The sequence below is a fragment of the Mugil cephalus genome, chromosome 21 (assembly GCF_022458985.1).
Source record: "Mugil cephalus isolate CIBA_MC_2020 chromosome 21, CIBA_Mcephalus_1.1, whole genome shotgun sequence".
Taxonomy (NCBI): Eukaryota; Metazoa; Chordata; class Actinopteri; order Mugiliformes; family Mugilidae; genus Mugil; species Mugil cephalus.
Window position 1 is genome coordinate 14,050,265 of NC_061790.1, and position 14,802 is coordinate 14,065,066.

At 40.9% G+C, this 14,802-nt stretch overlaps 1 protein-coding gene across 4 annotated transcripts in view; it reads right to left on the reverse strand.

Moving 5' to 3' along the window:
• The window catches only part of LOC124998714 (1-phosphatidylinositol 4,5-bisphosphate phosphodiesterase beta-4-like), a 55,622-nt gene that overhangs the window by 29,593 nt on the left and 11,227 nt on the right, over positions 1-14,802 (reverse strand). For 3 of the 4 annotated variants that reach the window (XM_047573199.1, XM_047573201.1, XM_047573198.1), the window contains one exon: positions 10,518-10,584. The exons of the other annotated variant lie outside the window; for it this stretch is intronic. The gene's annotated coding sequence lies outside the window, so the exon portion shown is untranslated. The remainder of the gene's footprint in view (positions 1-10,517; positions 10,585-14,802) is intronic. 4 annotated transcript variants of the gene reach the window in all.

Here is a 14,802-nt window from a genome sequence, read left to right on the forward strand (position 1 = left end):
ACATGTTTTGTGGCTGTCACAATAGCGCTTCTTTATTGTGTAATCCACAACAGGTATTAACTAAGACTATAACATTAGAAATAACGACGTAAAACCACAGGAAACAGATAGAAAGCTAGACATGTTGTATCAATCAGCACATTCTCACTTCCTGTTTTTTGGTGTTGATGTAACCATGCATATATTTTGCCATCATGTATTTATTTAATAGAATATATGGTTCAGTGGTAGTAAAAATAGATATTTCAAATAGACTTTTCAAACCATCCATTGCTATTGTAGCAGCGTAAATAGAAGAAAATCAATGTTGTTGTTTTTTTTTTACTCAAAATCAATGTAAGGAGATTGGAGTTAGAACAAGTCTTCATTGTGCAGTTTGACAATGGTTTTCAAAAGTGCTGACTGACTTAAAGTCCTAAACTTATGTCTTAGGATTTGTGGCTTTGTGTGATTTGGTGTTGAGAGATAACACAGACTTTTACTGACATCAATGAACAAGTTAAAAGACGTCATTTTAAATAGATATCAGATTGTAAACGTATTGAAGGAATGAAAAGTATGCGTCGAATAGATGAAAATATATGGGTTTTTCCTTTTCAGTCATTTATTTTTACAACACCTGTGTTTATAGGCAGTAAGAACCAATCATGGTGGCTCCTTTTTTTGATCAAATACTTGTTGAAATACTTCAGACTGACCCAGTGCCAAACAATGATCAGTTGTCTTGTTTTATTGATGTTTTTGAAATGAAGGAATGTGATAAATGAACTGTGATTAATTCACTGTCAAACCAACTTCAAGTTTTGATGACTTTAATTGCCAGTTAAACACCTCTAATGCTGATGCTGATGACAATGATTGATTTATTCTGTATTCATACCCAGATATCTGTTTATAAAGTTTACATTAGCAGTGACTTAATACAGAACCTTATTCAGGTTCACACACAGTTCACGATAGAGCACACATTGAAACCATTGTGTATTTAGCAATAGATAGTGATTGAAGAGGTATTTATTTAAATGAGAAACTTTGATCAGAGAATGACACTTAAAAGGCACTTCACTCATATACATCACATTTTCAGTATCTCATTAGACCGCCTTTCAGTCTGTGTGTGGGTAGACCTTGGCTGTTTAAAAGAGAGAAAAGAGATCTTACCGTAATTGTCAACGTAGAGCCATGTGTAGATAACCACACAGTCACGGGAGAAGATGTAATTAGCTAAAGCACAAACAGCTGTGTAAGCGTGTATGTGCCGAGGTCACTGCTACTTAAAAGCAATGTTGAAAAAAAGCGTCGCTGAAAACGTGAATCCGTTCATGAAACAGAGGCCTAACCTCATCCTCTTTTCCTCGCATTACTAGAACCCAGGAAAGAACAAAGCCCCGCAGATTAAAAAATAACACAAAAATCCATTTATTATTTCTCAGTTATTGCTGAGAAGAGAATTCATTGAGGGGCACGCATGCACACCTGCTGCTTTCACTATCCCTGATTTACTGGCGTCAACCCCACCACAGCATGCCTGACAAGTCACAACAGGGAAGAGCGTCCTGCATGTTCGCTTATTTACTGGATCTAACCAAAGAAATTCAAGAGAATCAACATAACCCATAAAAAAGTAAGCAGTTTTTTTCAGAGTAAAATTTTTAAGGGCTGCTCGTTGAAACTTAGGAGTGTCACGAGAATTAAGTTTGTTTAACACCAGCTATGCTTTGTGTACACACGGAGTCTGCAAACACAGTAATGTAGCGTATGTTTCACTTACTAGTGTTCTGCAGTCGCACTGCTCGGTCGGTGTTTGTGCAAGTCAAATATATGACCTAACACCAATGTTGGGCTTTGCAGCAGCATATGATCCTTGTTTTAGGCTTGGCCTGTAAACAAATTGTTTAAATGCATTTCTGCATCCAGTCATATTACTGGATATTACAATGTGGCGCCTTGGTGTCTAAGCTAAACGGTACATATGACAGTGTCATCATGTCCTTTCATGTGTTTGTCTTGATATTTGCGTTGCCTTGAAGCTATGAAACTGTGAAAGTTAGGGCGTGAAAGTAGTTTTGTAGGGTTCCGGTATTTTGGATCCGGCTCCCAGCTTTAAAGCAGGCATGCAGGTAACGTTAGCTCCACTTGTTTACAGCTGGAACTGACCATTGCTTTCGCCAGTTAAATATTGTTTGTTCGCTAACTGGTGTTGATTTCATGTTTGTTGGTTAATGTCTCTCTCCAAGTCACTCAACGAGGGTGACATGACTAGAACGATCAGCTCATTAGCCCTAAAGTTCTAGTCTGGGGCATAGAGTTTTTAAGCAGAAAAAAAAAATAACTCACAAATGGATAGTCCTACAACCAATTTAATGCCTTAATTGCTGTTAACTGTTTGTAACCTTTAAAGTTCACTGCCAATATGACAGCAGATTGTAAACATCTAGCTTCTCTGACAGCAGCTATTCTGTCAATAATAAAATCAACTCAACGGTGCTTCTGATGACGTCAATGACTGTGTCGCTGTTACTCTTCTGTCCATCCATGCATAAACCCCACCCCAAACCACTTGATTGGGAGCACAGATCTTCACCACTACACATACTGCATTACAAACAGAGTGACTCCAGACTGACTGTCTTTCAGGATATTAAAGTTCTGGACATCCAGTGCATTACTCTAATCTTTTTACCTACATAATACCACAAACTACTGAGGACTTCTGAGTTTAGACTGGTCTTTTGTTTCTCACCAACTCAGAGACACAAAGTGATTTTAAAAAATTCATGTATTTAATTACACAGCACCTTCATACGTGCATGTCTGCTGGAAGGCCCATTATGCCACGTCCTTTTCAACAATATCCTCAATTTTCCTCTCTCACGATTAGGGTCATGACTGCTCTTGAGGCTCTCAGGACACACACACACACACACACACACACACACACACACACACACACACACACACACACACACACACACACACACCTACAAACTCACCTACACTGTCTCTCTGCAAAACAAATCCCCTGTCACTAAGAACAATTTTCTTCATGCCCATTATGTCCAAATCCCTGTATTATGAAAAAGCCAAAAGATGTGAACCTTCATCTTCTTAATAGCACTGACAAAAACATTCAAACACAGTTTACCACAAAAAGCAATCCACCGATGCTACAGTCCAACACGGCATCAAAAGAATCTACTCCACACTTATAGCACAATGTAAATAATATGTTCATGTTGTTGCTTTAAAAGAGGAGTTATTACTAGTAAACAATACAAGACCATTAACTACAGCACAGTTTTAACCTTACTTTTAACCTACTAAAGCAAATAATTGTGGTTGTTGATCCACTAATGACTTTTCCTTTTTCGGCACACATACATATAACAATAATGTATGTAGGTGTACAGTTCATCTGTAAATATCATAATACAAGTACACTGTTAGATGTTCTGAGTGCACCATGATCCTCTGGAGATCACTTTCATAACTCAAAGTGCATTTGCCATCCATTTCTTCACTACACAACAATAACAGCGCATGGGTTAGTGGCCAAGTCTGGGCACTTACCGAAGTCTTCGCCAAAGTCTATATGAATGTATTATTAGTTATATATATCATTCATTCTTAGGCCCATGGTTGCCAACATGGGTTTTGAGGCCCCCTAAGGAGAGCACCAAAGATCGCACAAATTAAATCATATTATATTATATTATATATTTGCCAAACCTCAAACAATATGTAGAGTGGTATTTCATAAAATAAGCTTTTGGTTCTGCACTAAAAGCTAATAGGCTACTTGCTATGCCATTGTGACTTCTTAAACTCCATGCCACAGCTCTCAGTCAGTTTTATCGGCTCATCCCAGTTCGAGACCAAAATGCACTCGCATCAGACATCATGCAGTGCAAATGCTATGCTTTTGTGTGAACATGAGGAGTGCTTAGCTTTTCTTAGATAATTGTAAGGGGACTCAATGAAAAACTACAGGTTGGGAACTACAGTTCTAAGCTACATTTTGATCTTTCAGTACAAACATCCTTTATTTATTTGTAATTAATATTTTTCTCAGACATTACTTGCTACATTGCAGAATAAAAACAAAGGACAATATGCACAGTTTGGCTGCATCATATCACATCATATTATAATTAAAACTGTATCTTCAGAACGAAGATATGAACAGCACCTTGGTAGGGAAGGTCTTTAGTAAAAGAGGACAGCAGAGTGAGGTTGAGGATGAGATCCAGGATGAAAGGGGAGCACACTTTAAAATGTCTTAGAGCTTTTATTGAATTATAACTACGGATGTTGGGCATAAATTAGGAGATCATCAAGTTATAAACTAGTCTAACACATGCAGAAACACTGACGTCTGTGTACTTATTTAACAACACCTGGTGTTTGGTGCAAATTACTTAAGCGTGACTACTGAACCAAGAGTCAGTTTCCACCAAGATATGAACACCCTGCCTTGAACTACCTCCTCTGCAGGAAAGTCCCTTTGTGTCTACCTTTATATGCATACATTAGAAATCCCATTTAATAAAGATTAACTTTACAAAGTGCTACTGTATTTACACGAGTCCCTAGAGTGTCCACATACAGTCAACACCTGCATGGGTTCCAGGCAACTCCTGTAGACACAGGAGAGTTTATGGTGTTACTGAGAAAAACAAATTAAAATAAAAACTTTTACAATATTACAAACTATTACCTCAAAATATGTCGTTTTGTTGGCGTGGATTAAATAAAAATAATAAAAAATAAAACTTACTGCAGGACTCTTGAAATCAGTTGTAAATAGTGGTTTCGAAAATTTTTTGGCATGTGTCCGCAAGATAAAAAGGCAAGTGGAGAAACAAAAGTCAGCTCACCTGATTTAGTCAAGCAAGACTTACACATAAAAAGAAAAACTCACAATGGACAATGGAGTGTTGCGACACGTTGCTGCTCTGAGACATGAATGCAACATTCATTCAATATCACAACCAGACTACAGATTCTGGTGGTGGAAGGTTTGTTCAACTACCTACGTTACCATCTGCTCGATTAAAACCTTACCGTATGAGATAGTATCCACTTAGCAGTTCATGTTTGCCCATAGTTTGTTGCACAGTCACAAAGCACTCATGTTGAGATACAGAGCAGTATCATAAAACTGATAATGTTGCCCATACCTGACTTCACAAATTAGTGACTTGGATGGTGTAGTGGGAAAAGAGAACGTGTGCTAACAAAGATAAAGATCCTGCTTGTGCACGAATTCTGATTTCACTGGCTATCACAACTCCTCATTTCTAACTGCAGCCACCATGCCATTGCCAACTACACAAAACCTGGGGTGAAGGGAACGCGTTTCTGAACTAGTTCAGTCAACAGAGCTGCACAATTGAAGGAAGAGCGTAGGGGAGGGAGTGGAAAACAAACAGCTAATCCGAACTGAAGTTCTATGAAATACCCTTTTTGCTTGTGTCAGTCGATCGATATTTGGGTGCCACTTTGCTCACTGACTGACAGTCAATTGAGTGCCCCTCCAGCAGTGTGACTTTGTCTGTGTATGTGAGTGGCAGTGTAGCATAAGTCAATATCTGTGTTTATGTGCATGTCCTTATTTTTCTATGTCCGTGTCTGTGTTAATCTTAGTTCACTTTGACTTCTTAGTGAACGATGAATGAACATGGCGTATACTGTGTACTTCAGACAATAGTGTTTGATTAAAGGTTAAATGAGGAGGATCGTGATGAGAAGATTTTGAAATTTTGAATCACGGGGCTGTCTTGGAAAAACATTTTTTCTTACTTCAGCAACTGAGAAGAAAAGTAGCGAGTGACATCTCTATAATTTTATCAGAATTAATGAATTAATTTCTTCCTAAAAGGTTTGCGCCTGACTTGTGCTGAACACAAGAACTGCTGTCAACCTCCATGCCTGAAAAATAATTCAGAGACTATCCTGAAGCGACAAAAACTGCATTTTCTTTAATGGTCACTTGAGGTCAGCTCCAAAAAGGCCAACTAAATGCCAGAAATTCAAGTTCAAAAAACATGGTTGGTCTCTAGAGCCAATTTCCCCAATGCTGGCCATTTAAATTATATCAAGGTTTAAAGTTCTGGATAACTGAAGGCGTGGCTGCGGTGACAGGTGGGTGCCTCACAAGTTGCTAGCCGTCTGCTGGAGGTCGCCCATCGGCGTTGTCACAAACGGTTCATCTTTACATACAGTTGCATCCTGCATGTATCCTTCAAAAAACAACCATAGATATTCCCTTGAGCAAGGCTCATAATCCACAGTAAACAACTGCTCCTGTGAAAGTGTCAATTAGTAGATTGTGGTTGTGGCAGCTCCCTGGAGTGAATGTGTCCAAGTGAGAGAAAACAACAAATGAATAATGTGATATTGCAATGAACTATGCACAGTATTATACACACTGAAATACCACTTTCTCCAATAACAAAAGGTTCTACTGTCAGCTCACTGACATATGCTCCTCTGTGAATGTACAGTATGTACAGAATTCCATAATCCCAATTTGTTTCTCTGGGACAGCAGCTACTTTGCTGTAGAAGGGAAGAATGTCTTTTTTTTCCGAGGCAAATGACTCTTCTACCCTCTTCTTTGCCTTTTATAGTCGAGGATCATCCAGCTCCTTGGTCCCGGGTTACATAATTAACTGACTGTCTTTCAGTCACACACACTGCCGTCACTGCTGTGGTCAAATAGACCATGTACTAATACAAAAATGACACATAACGAAGAGAGATGTCAGCACAAATATGATGAATAATACAAGAATGGCTAATAGGATTGTCCTTTCTCTCAAACACTTTTTTTTTGTTATCGTAAACTGAAGATGAAAATACACTAAATTAATTAATTAGTTCATGCTAGGACTCATACATCCACATAGTCAAAGAGCTCTATATATAGTCATCTACCTCAACCTTCTGCCAAACTAAGTTATACAAGGAATTTAACACATGTCCTAATGGACAGAGCTTCCACCTAATAAATGAAGGCCTAAAGCCCGTGCCAAACTGTGGATATTAGTGTGTACGTGTGCGTGACAAGGAGAGACAGAGTCTGTTGACCTGAGGGCCAATAATTACCCTCCCTGAGAGAACACTGAGGCCCTTCAAAGGGAGAGAAAGAGGAGGAAAAAAGGGAGGCAAGGCCATGAGAGGGCTATCCCCGAGTTATCAACAATCTCCATCAGAGGTATTTAGACCATTGCGCGTTTCACTGTGTGTACATGCATTTGTGTGTCTGCTTTAAAAAGGGACTCACTCTGGGAGTTCCCTGAACGCAACGAGGAGGGGGCCAAGATGACGCACCAACACACTTAATCCGATCCTGAGACCGGGACACAGACTTTCACATTCCTTGGGAAATCCATATTTCTGTGATACTTCAAGAAGCTTTGCGAGGGGAAAACGCTGGGGGAAACACAGTCGAAGAAAATAACTAGAAATCCCACAGTCTTTGTGCAGTGATGAATACGTGTGACTGAAGTCACCAAATGGAAGATGGAAAAGACCATTTTTCACAGGATGATAGTGAGGAGCTGGTGTCCGTGTCTGGTTAATAATAGAAACATCACCGGAAGATGGGTATTAGAAGGAGAACTCTATGCAATTGATTTTAAATGCCACTATTGCAGAAACAAAGACAAAATGTTTAAAAATGTCAAAAGAAAGATGACTGCAAAATAAATTTCAGTGACTCCTGAACTAAACCTTCCCTGGCTACACGAGCAGTTATTAGCAGATGTTAGGTTTCTATTTCTTAATGTAGACCTGTGTGCGCCACAAACAGAACATAAATATTACTGAAAAGATACTTCTGGCTATGACAGCCATACCACTGAAGGCATGTAAGGGCATAACCAAACACGAGGCTTAGTTTAATTTTAAATGTTTTGATGTTTCACTTCGAGGGGATGAACGTAGGTGCAGCCTGTTTGGGGATGAAAAGTTAGGTAACTGGCCTTTGCAGAGGGATGCCTCTAGAGTGAAAATTCCAAATTATTTCAAAAGCAAATGTTACATCACAGACTCTGCCGCTCTGCACTGTGCACCACTGTGTTGTGTGCACGAAGGTCTCATTTAGACCAGATTAGGAGGTCAGAGGTTTGGTTTGCCCAGTTACACATACACTGCAAGGGGCACTTGCGGGCCAGGTTTCTCCAAATATGGTCAAACATACAGACGATACACATCCACGCAACATATTCCGCGAGACCTACGAGATGAGTTTGAGGGCTTCTGAATTTCATTTGAAAGAGATTCAATTTTACTCAGATAATCTCAAGCCCGTTGGACTTTAATCACAGTAAACATCATAACCTGTTTGCGCTGACTACTGCAAAGCAGCACCATACGGAGGCAGAGACAAAACTTTGAGAGGATGAAAAGGTTCCACATTAATGAATACTGAAAAGGAGGAATTAAATTTGGGGAGTGCTCTGTCGCATCTGGCATGTCTGCCAAAGACGCAGGCTTCCGCCCACTCTCCTTTTTGCTCTCCGTCTGAAAGGGTTACAGGAAAATGAAGGATAACCTAGCAAGACAAAACGTGTAATAAATAGAAGCTCGAGGGTTTGAAGCAACGAGAAATGGACCAGAGGGAGGGGGGGGGGTTGCTCATAAATATGGGACTTCTCCTATTGCCCAAATAAGTACCTATTAAAAGAGAATTTGTGCCCTGCTGAGCTGCCGATAAGGCAGCCAGTAGAAAGACGCTGTGGAAATAGAACATGTCCATATAGAGAGGGGAGCCGTGGAGTGAGGGAGCTGGAAGGGGCATGGGTTAAATGCTTCCCCAGAATGTGAGCTTTCCACTGGCGTGAACCCAGTGAAAAGAGTCCCCCGTAGTCCCTGCTGACTGACAGCCTGAGGGCCTACTGTGAGCATGATTGAGCATAGGGAGCGCAACTATTTCCCAAGAAAATAGAGATCACAAATCAGTTCCATATTCAAGTGCCATGTTTACCAAAACACTAATGACGGCCGACTGGGGATTCTGTGTGAGGCTTTATAACTTCACTCGCCATTAGTCTTTCCCTGGCAGTAACAGTGAGTTTTTTGAGTGAGGAAAAGTAAAAGGCGAGACACAAAGAGGAAAACCTATCTTGACAAACAAACACCCCACAGATGTTGCTCCTCTCTGACACCACTGGTCTCCATAGCAACCCTGCTGGCCAGTAATAGCCTCTAGTTTGCCTGGCTGCAGCGGCGTCATGCAGACGCACACACAAATAGGCCCATTTCAGCCTCTGAATGGGATCCCAGTGTGTATTTATAGAGACACGGGGACTCACTAGCCCACCCAGCCTAACCAACTCCCCTCAGGCATTGCCAGAGAACACACATCTCCTAACAGAGGCCATCTACTCCCATCATTAAAAGCTACAGCCACACACATACACACACCCATAAGAACAGATCCACCAAGTCCCTCAATTCTAGTAAACAAGCCCCGTAATTGGCGATAACAGATAGCTGGGATTTATACATTAAGGCTGGCTTGTGTTGTTGTTTTCCTGGGCACATGTACAAAGCACTGGCTGAGTGCTCTGCTTAACATTAGGATACACAGTGATTCTAACATTTCTCTATATTTGGTTAGGGTGCACCATGACACAGAAGACACTGTAGCTTATCCTAACCACTGCTGGTGTGTTCCCGTATTCAGATTCCGCGCAACACAGTTTTCAATAAAAACAAGATGTCGAACGCATAACAGATTATTTCCCAAACAAAAAATTACAACATGGATCGTGACCATTTCTTGTTATGTCATCTGTCTCACCGAGGTGAAAGACATGGCTCAGTGGGAGACAGAAAACAGTTCCTTGTTTATTCTATATTTGTATATCAGTCTGTAACAACTGTTGCTGTAGTGCTCCAACAGAAGACCTAAACCAGCTTTTATTACCTTCACGTGAAACACGTGTAACTCTGTTTTGGTCAGAATAACACAAACATAATCGAGTTGAAAAATATTAGTCATGATGCTGTCGCAAGGCCAGCTGGCATTTTAATGAAAAGGCTACTGTTACATCTTATTTGGCAAAATTACCCGAGTGTGACGAATCATCTTTTAACCAGTGTGAATGATGATGTTGTTTGTCAATTTAAAGTTTCACAAGTCCAAAAAGTTCACTTGTAAATTTGAAAATCACAGCCAAATGTTGCTTATGTGACTATTATAACTTTCTGCCTCCACAACTTCTCCAGAGCTGCTGAAGATATGGATTGATCTGGTAATTTTAACATGACAATAATTAAACTGATACTCGCCACACTCATGTAGTACAGCACACTTGTCATGCGCGGCAAAAAGTGGAGACATCACACAATGCCTTTTCATATACAGTACATTAAGGGGAAATTATGGCTTGTTTTGTAAAGGTGACAGCAATTTGCAGTTCAATAAGCTGGTGATTACGTAAAGGATTGAAAAACACTGAAAGCCTCGGTACTGAATATGTGGGAGGTGAGTCTGAGTGTACTTACCGGGTGACAGACAGAGGGACAGAAAACTGAGGGAAGGGGAAACACTGGAAGATAGCACTGGACCACTCTGAAAAGAGAAAGAGCAAAAGCAGACACACAAAGAAATGATGAAAAAGCGTAATTTGCGTATATTCCATGTGCTAACTAACATTGTTCAGCTTGTACACTTACAGTAACACTGCGGAAGCATGTGATGCCTTCAGGGGAGACACTGACACACAGACTAAAAAAAAAAAAACACTAGCTCATGTCCCTCCACAAGCATGAGCACGCGCAAAACACACTGAGGTGTAATCACTCTTCCCCACAATGCTCTTCATCCTATTTGGCAAGTGCAGAATTTTAATCATTCCTCTGGCTTCTGCTAAATAAACTTTTAATAGGAAGCCGCTTCCCTAAAGGAAGGCTGCGTTTGTCAGAGAGAGCGGTGGAAATGAGCTGGCAAATTAGACAAACTGCACCACCTCCACATCTGCTCCGCTGTAGCCTCTGAATGGCAGGCATGTCAGCGAGAACGAGCTAAAAGCTTATAGTGCAGATGTAAAGTGTGGAACGGGTCAAAGGGATAGCGGGCGACAGGCAATATGAGGGAGTGGAACAGGAACAAAACTATAGATGGAAAGGAGGATAATCCTCCTCTTGGCAAGGCATCTTATATCCTTATGTCTGCAGCGGGGACCAGACAAATTCCTCGACGTTTCCTGTACTTAGCAGCGACTGTGATTGTGCTGGTGTCTCCCCTCACCTCATCATCATAGCTCCGTCTTGCTTTGCCCAGAGCAGGACAGGAACAGGGCAGTAATGGTTTCTTTATACAATCACTTTGGAAGATAAACTATGGCAGATAAGTGTAGACAGCCCAGGAAAGATTTCAGCAACTAAGTGAGGAAAAGTTGCTGTTCCGCACACAGTATTTACATCTGGGATTTTCTTTGCTTATTAAGGTTGAAATTGCTGAAAGGGGTGAAAAAATGTATCCTGTGATGGGCCCTTCTGTTTCAGTTTTGCAGAAGACGTACTATTAAATATATTTTTTTGGAGGGGAACATTTTTAAAAGAATTAAAAGGCTATTAACTGCTCTGCTTTGACCACTCATACACTATGTTCATATGGAAATCAATACGGTAACATTAACCTAATGACTGAGTACGTTGCATATTTGAATTTTAATATACTTTCAGGCCAAATTACATTTGCACATGCAACAAACGCAGCCATCGAACACAGACCATTTGAATTAATGCATGCCTGAGACATTACTCTGGAACAATCTGCCTCTCGTTTTGATTGTTTGCTAGTTTACACAAGCTCTCTGCTCATTAACTCCAATGTGGCCATTTCCTGAACAATGAGTCTTTCCCAGGAAAGAGATCCCTCATTAGGTATGATCAGCTATCTGAATCTCACATTTCCCAGTAAAAGCACTATTGTATTTCAAGCGTGGGACAAATAGCATTGTACAAATAAAATGTACATTTTCAGTCCAAGTGATAAGAGGAAATTCTGAAATTTTAATATACAACAAAGGAGGGAGTCCACGGCTTTTGCCAAGGCTACAGGATTATGGAAGACATGGCCGTGTGAAAATCCCATTTGTGCCACCAAGAACTGCAAGGATTGTCTATGTCTCTAACCATCCTTTCTGTGTGAATGGGCTTTTCCCGCAGTGGCAGCTTTTGTGGATGAACTATTCCACATGTCAAGTGGCCTCACTGGACACGAGTTGTTCACAGGCCTCTTCAGCCAGGGGAGAGGATCAGGGGGTACACTCTGCACCAAAAAAGGAAAGCCTCGTCTCACATACAGACACCAGTATTTATGTTCTGCTCGGCATTTCGGGTAAGAACACAACAGCGGAACATACACAAAGGCCAATGTTTGCTTCATACTTTTTCATACTATATCCATCAAAACAAGAGGGAATTAGCCCCAGTTTATTTAAAAAGAAACTTTTAGTTCAGTTCAGATTCATGCAAACAGGAGCTCTAAAGTGCTGCCATGGAAACCCGTGCACCTCAGCTAGGACGGCTCAGTGGAGAACGCACAATATCAAACAAAGGAGAAATGCACTTTGCTAACTGGAAGGCTCTGTCCTCCCGCACCTTCCGTGCGTATGGGTTGCGAGTCCGTGTGTATTTTTAGAAGGTGCTATTTCGAGTAACATCCAGCAGTGCTGTAATAATTCCTTTGATTAGGGCATCAGGTAAGAGGCTCGTAATCTCACCCCCGCCTGTCACAGGATTTAAGCGGCGCAAACAGTGGCAGTTCCACCGTCATCTCTCAACAAATGACAGCTCTACAGGGGAAACACACAGGGTGCTGATTAAAAGGACAGCACCGTTAACACAGCCAACCCGACGGACTCCCACAGGTATCACAAGATGGGATATGGCAGGGGAAATGACATTATCCACGTTACCTGGAATAGCCTAAACTAGATCTACACATTGGAGATATGTTGTGTGTATTTTGGTATCTTTTAGAAAACCATAGGGGCTTCTAGGGTGACAACCACCGAAAGGTCTCTTATGAGCTGGTTTAAGGAGTGAAGAGAACGACTAGACAGTTCAAGTGATAACAGCATATGTCCCCACCTCAGGAAACCGACCCAACCCAAAGCCCGCTCTGTGGGGACTCACTCTTGGCTGCTTTGCTGCCACGAACAGCACCTGTCACAGCACCGTGAAATAACTCTCATTTTGTCCGTGATGTCATTTGCGTTCCTCTTCAGTATTGTTCTTTTGAGAGTCACCGTGAGAGGACGTCAAACGCCATCGTCTCTCTGGCCCGAGGAGCACTGTGAGTTAAATAAAATAAATAAATAACATCCTCCCTGTTTATCATGCAGCTGTGTCCCACAGGGAGGGGGGCTTCTGATAAGACTGAGGCAGGGTTACCAGACTGGAAAATGAAAGATAGAAAATATCTGGACAGAAAGAAACAATAAAATGACTGAACTGCATGAATGGAAGTTGATCCCTCCTAATGCACTGCAACTTGAGAAAATGAGACAATTCTGTACACAGCAATTACGAAGCTGCAATAGGCAGCTGATTAGCAAAATGGTTGAAAGATGGACGGAGCTTGATAGCTAGCGCAGTCTAAAAGGCACAAAATGTGGCTACTTGCATTCACAAATTAACTTGTTTGGCTAATCCACATGCAAACCAAATCACAAAAGTGTCATACTGTGGTTTGATAGGGGGCTATGTATCAGATATTGTCATGTTGCCATCTGAGACTAGGAAGTTTTGTCAACCCTGTTTACAGACATTATTCTGGGCTAAATAACTGTCATTAGATGGATGTTTAGCATACAGAGAGAGTGTAAGTGTACAAGTGTAAAACCTTGATTTAAAACATACAACTTTACACCTAGCGATATCCAAAAAAAAAAACAATGACCAGATTCCTACATGGTAACGGATCATTACAGACCTTGGTCATGTGGGTTTACCACCCGTAGAACGTTTCCTTTTGAAACTATTAATTACCAGTTTCCCAAAAAAGACCTAATGTCACGAAAAATGTCACGAGTTCAGAGAGGTGTCCAAAAAGACGGGGAAAACAAAGACAGGCAGACAAAAACAGAAATGGCCCCACTTTTAATTGGGCAATTGGACAAATATATTGGCTATACACAGTCACCCGTTGTCCGCCTCTTTGAGAATTAAATGTGGCTAAACAATTAACCTTTAAAGGGGACACGAAATAGAAAGTGACAGTTGGAGTTGGACACATTACCCATGTTGTTACACTGGTTTCCTACTGTCACAAAAGACGACAATGACTAAAAAGCCATATTAAGTGGTTGCTGGGGGTGGAAAGAAAGGTGAAGGTGAAGAACAAATTAAGAAGAGAAAGTAGAGGAGTGGCTGTGGCTAATGCTAAGTTGGTGAACTTGAAGAGGGGTGTTTTTCTGTTTCTGCCCTCATAGGCAACAACTGTTTTGTCATGTTTCATAGTATCAAGTTATATTGTTATTGTAGTGTCAGTTGAAGCAGCGGAAGAATTATAAGCATCTGTGTCTGGGGCTATGGAGTCGGCTCCAAGAAACCGTCTTTTCTTTTGTGTATGCAATTGAAGGTGAACTGAAGGGAACAGGTTGTTAATCCGTTAGCTAGCTGACATTAGTTACATTACTTAAACGAACACCGAAGGGAGGAGTGTGTTTGTTTTGCTGATGAGTTCAAATATGAACAGTTTCTCAGAAATTACTAACTCCACCTTTACATGAAAACTATGAACAAAGAACAACGATGTTGTTTCTGTCCCCCACAAACA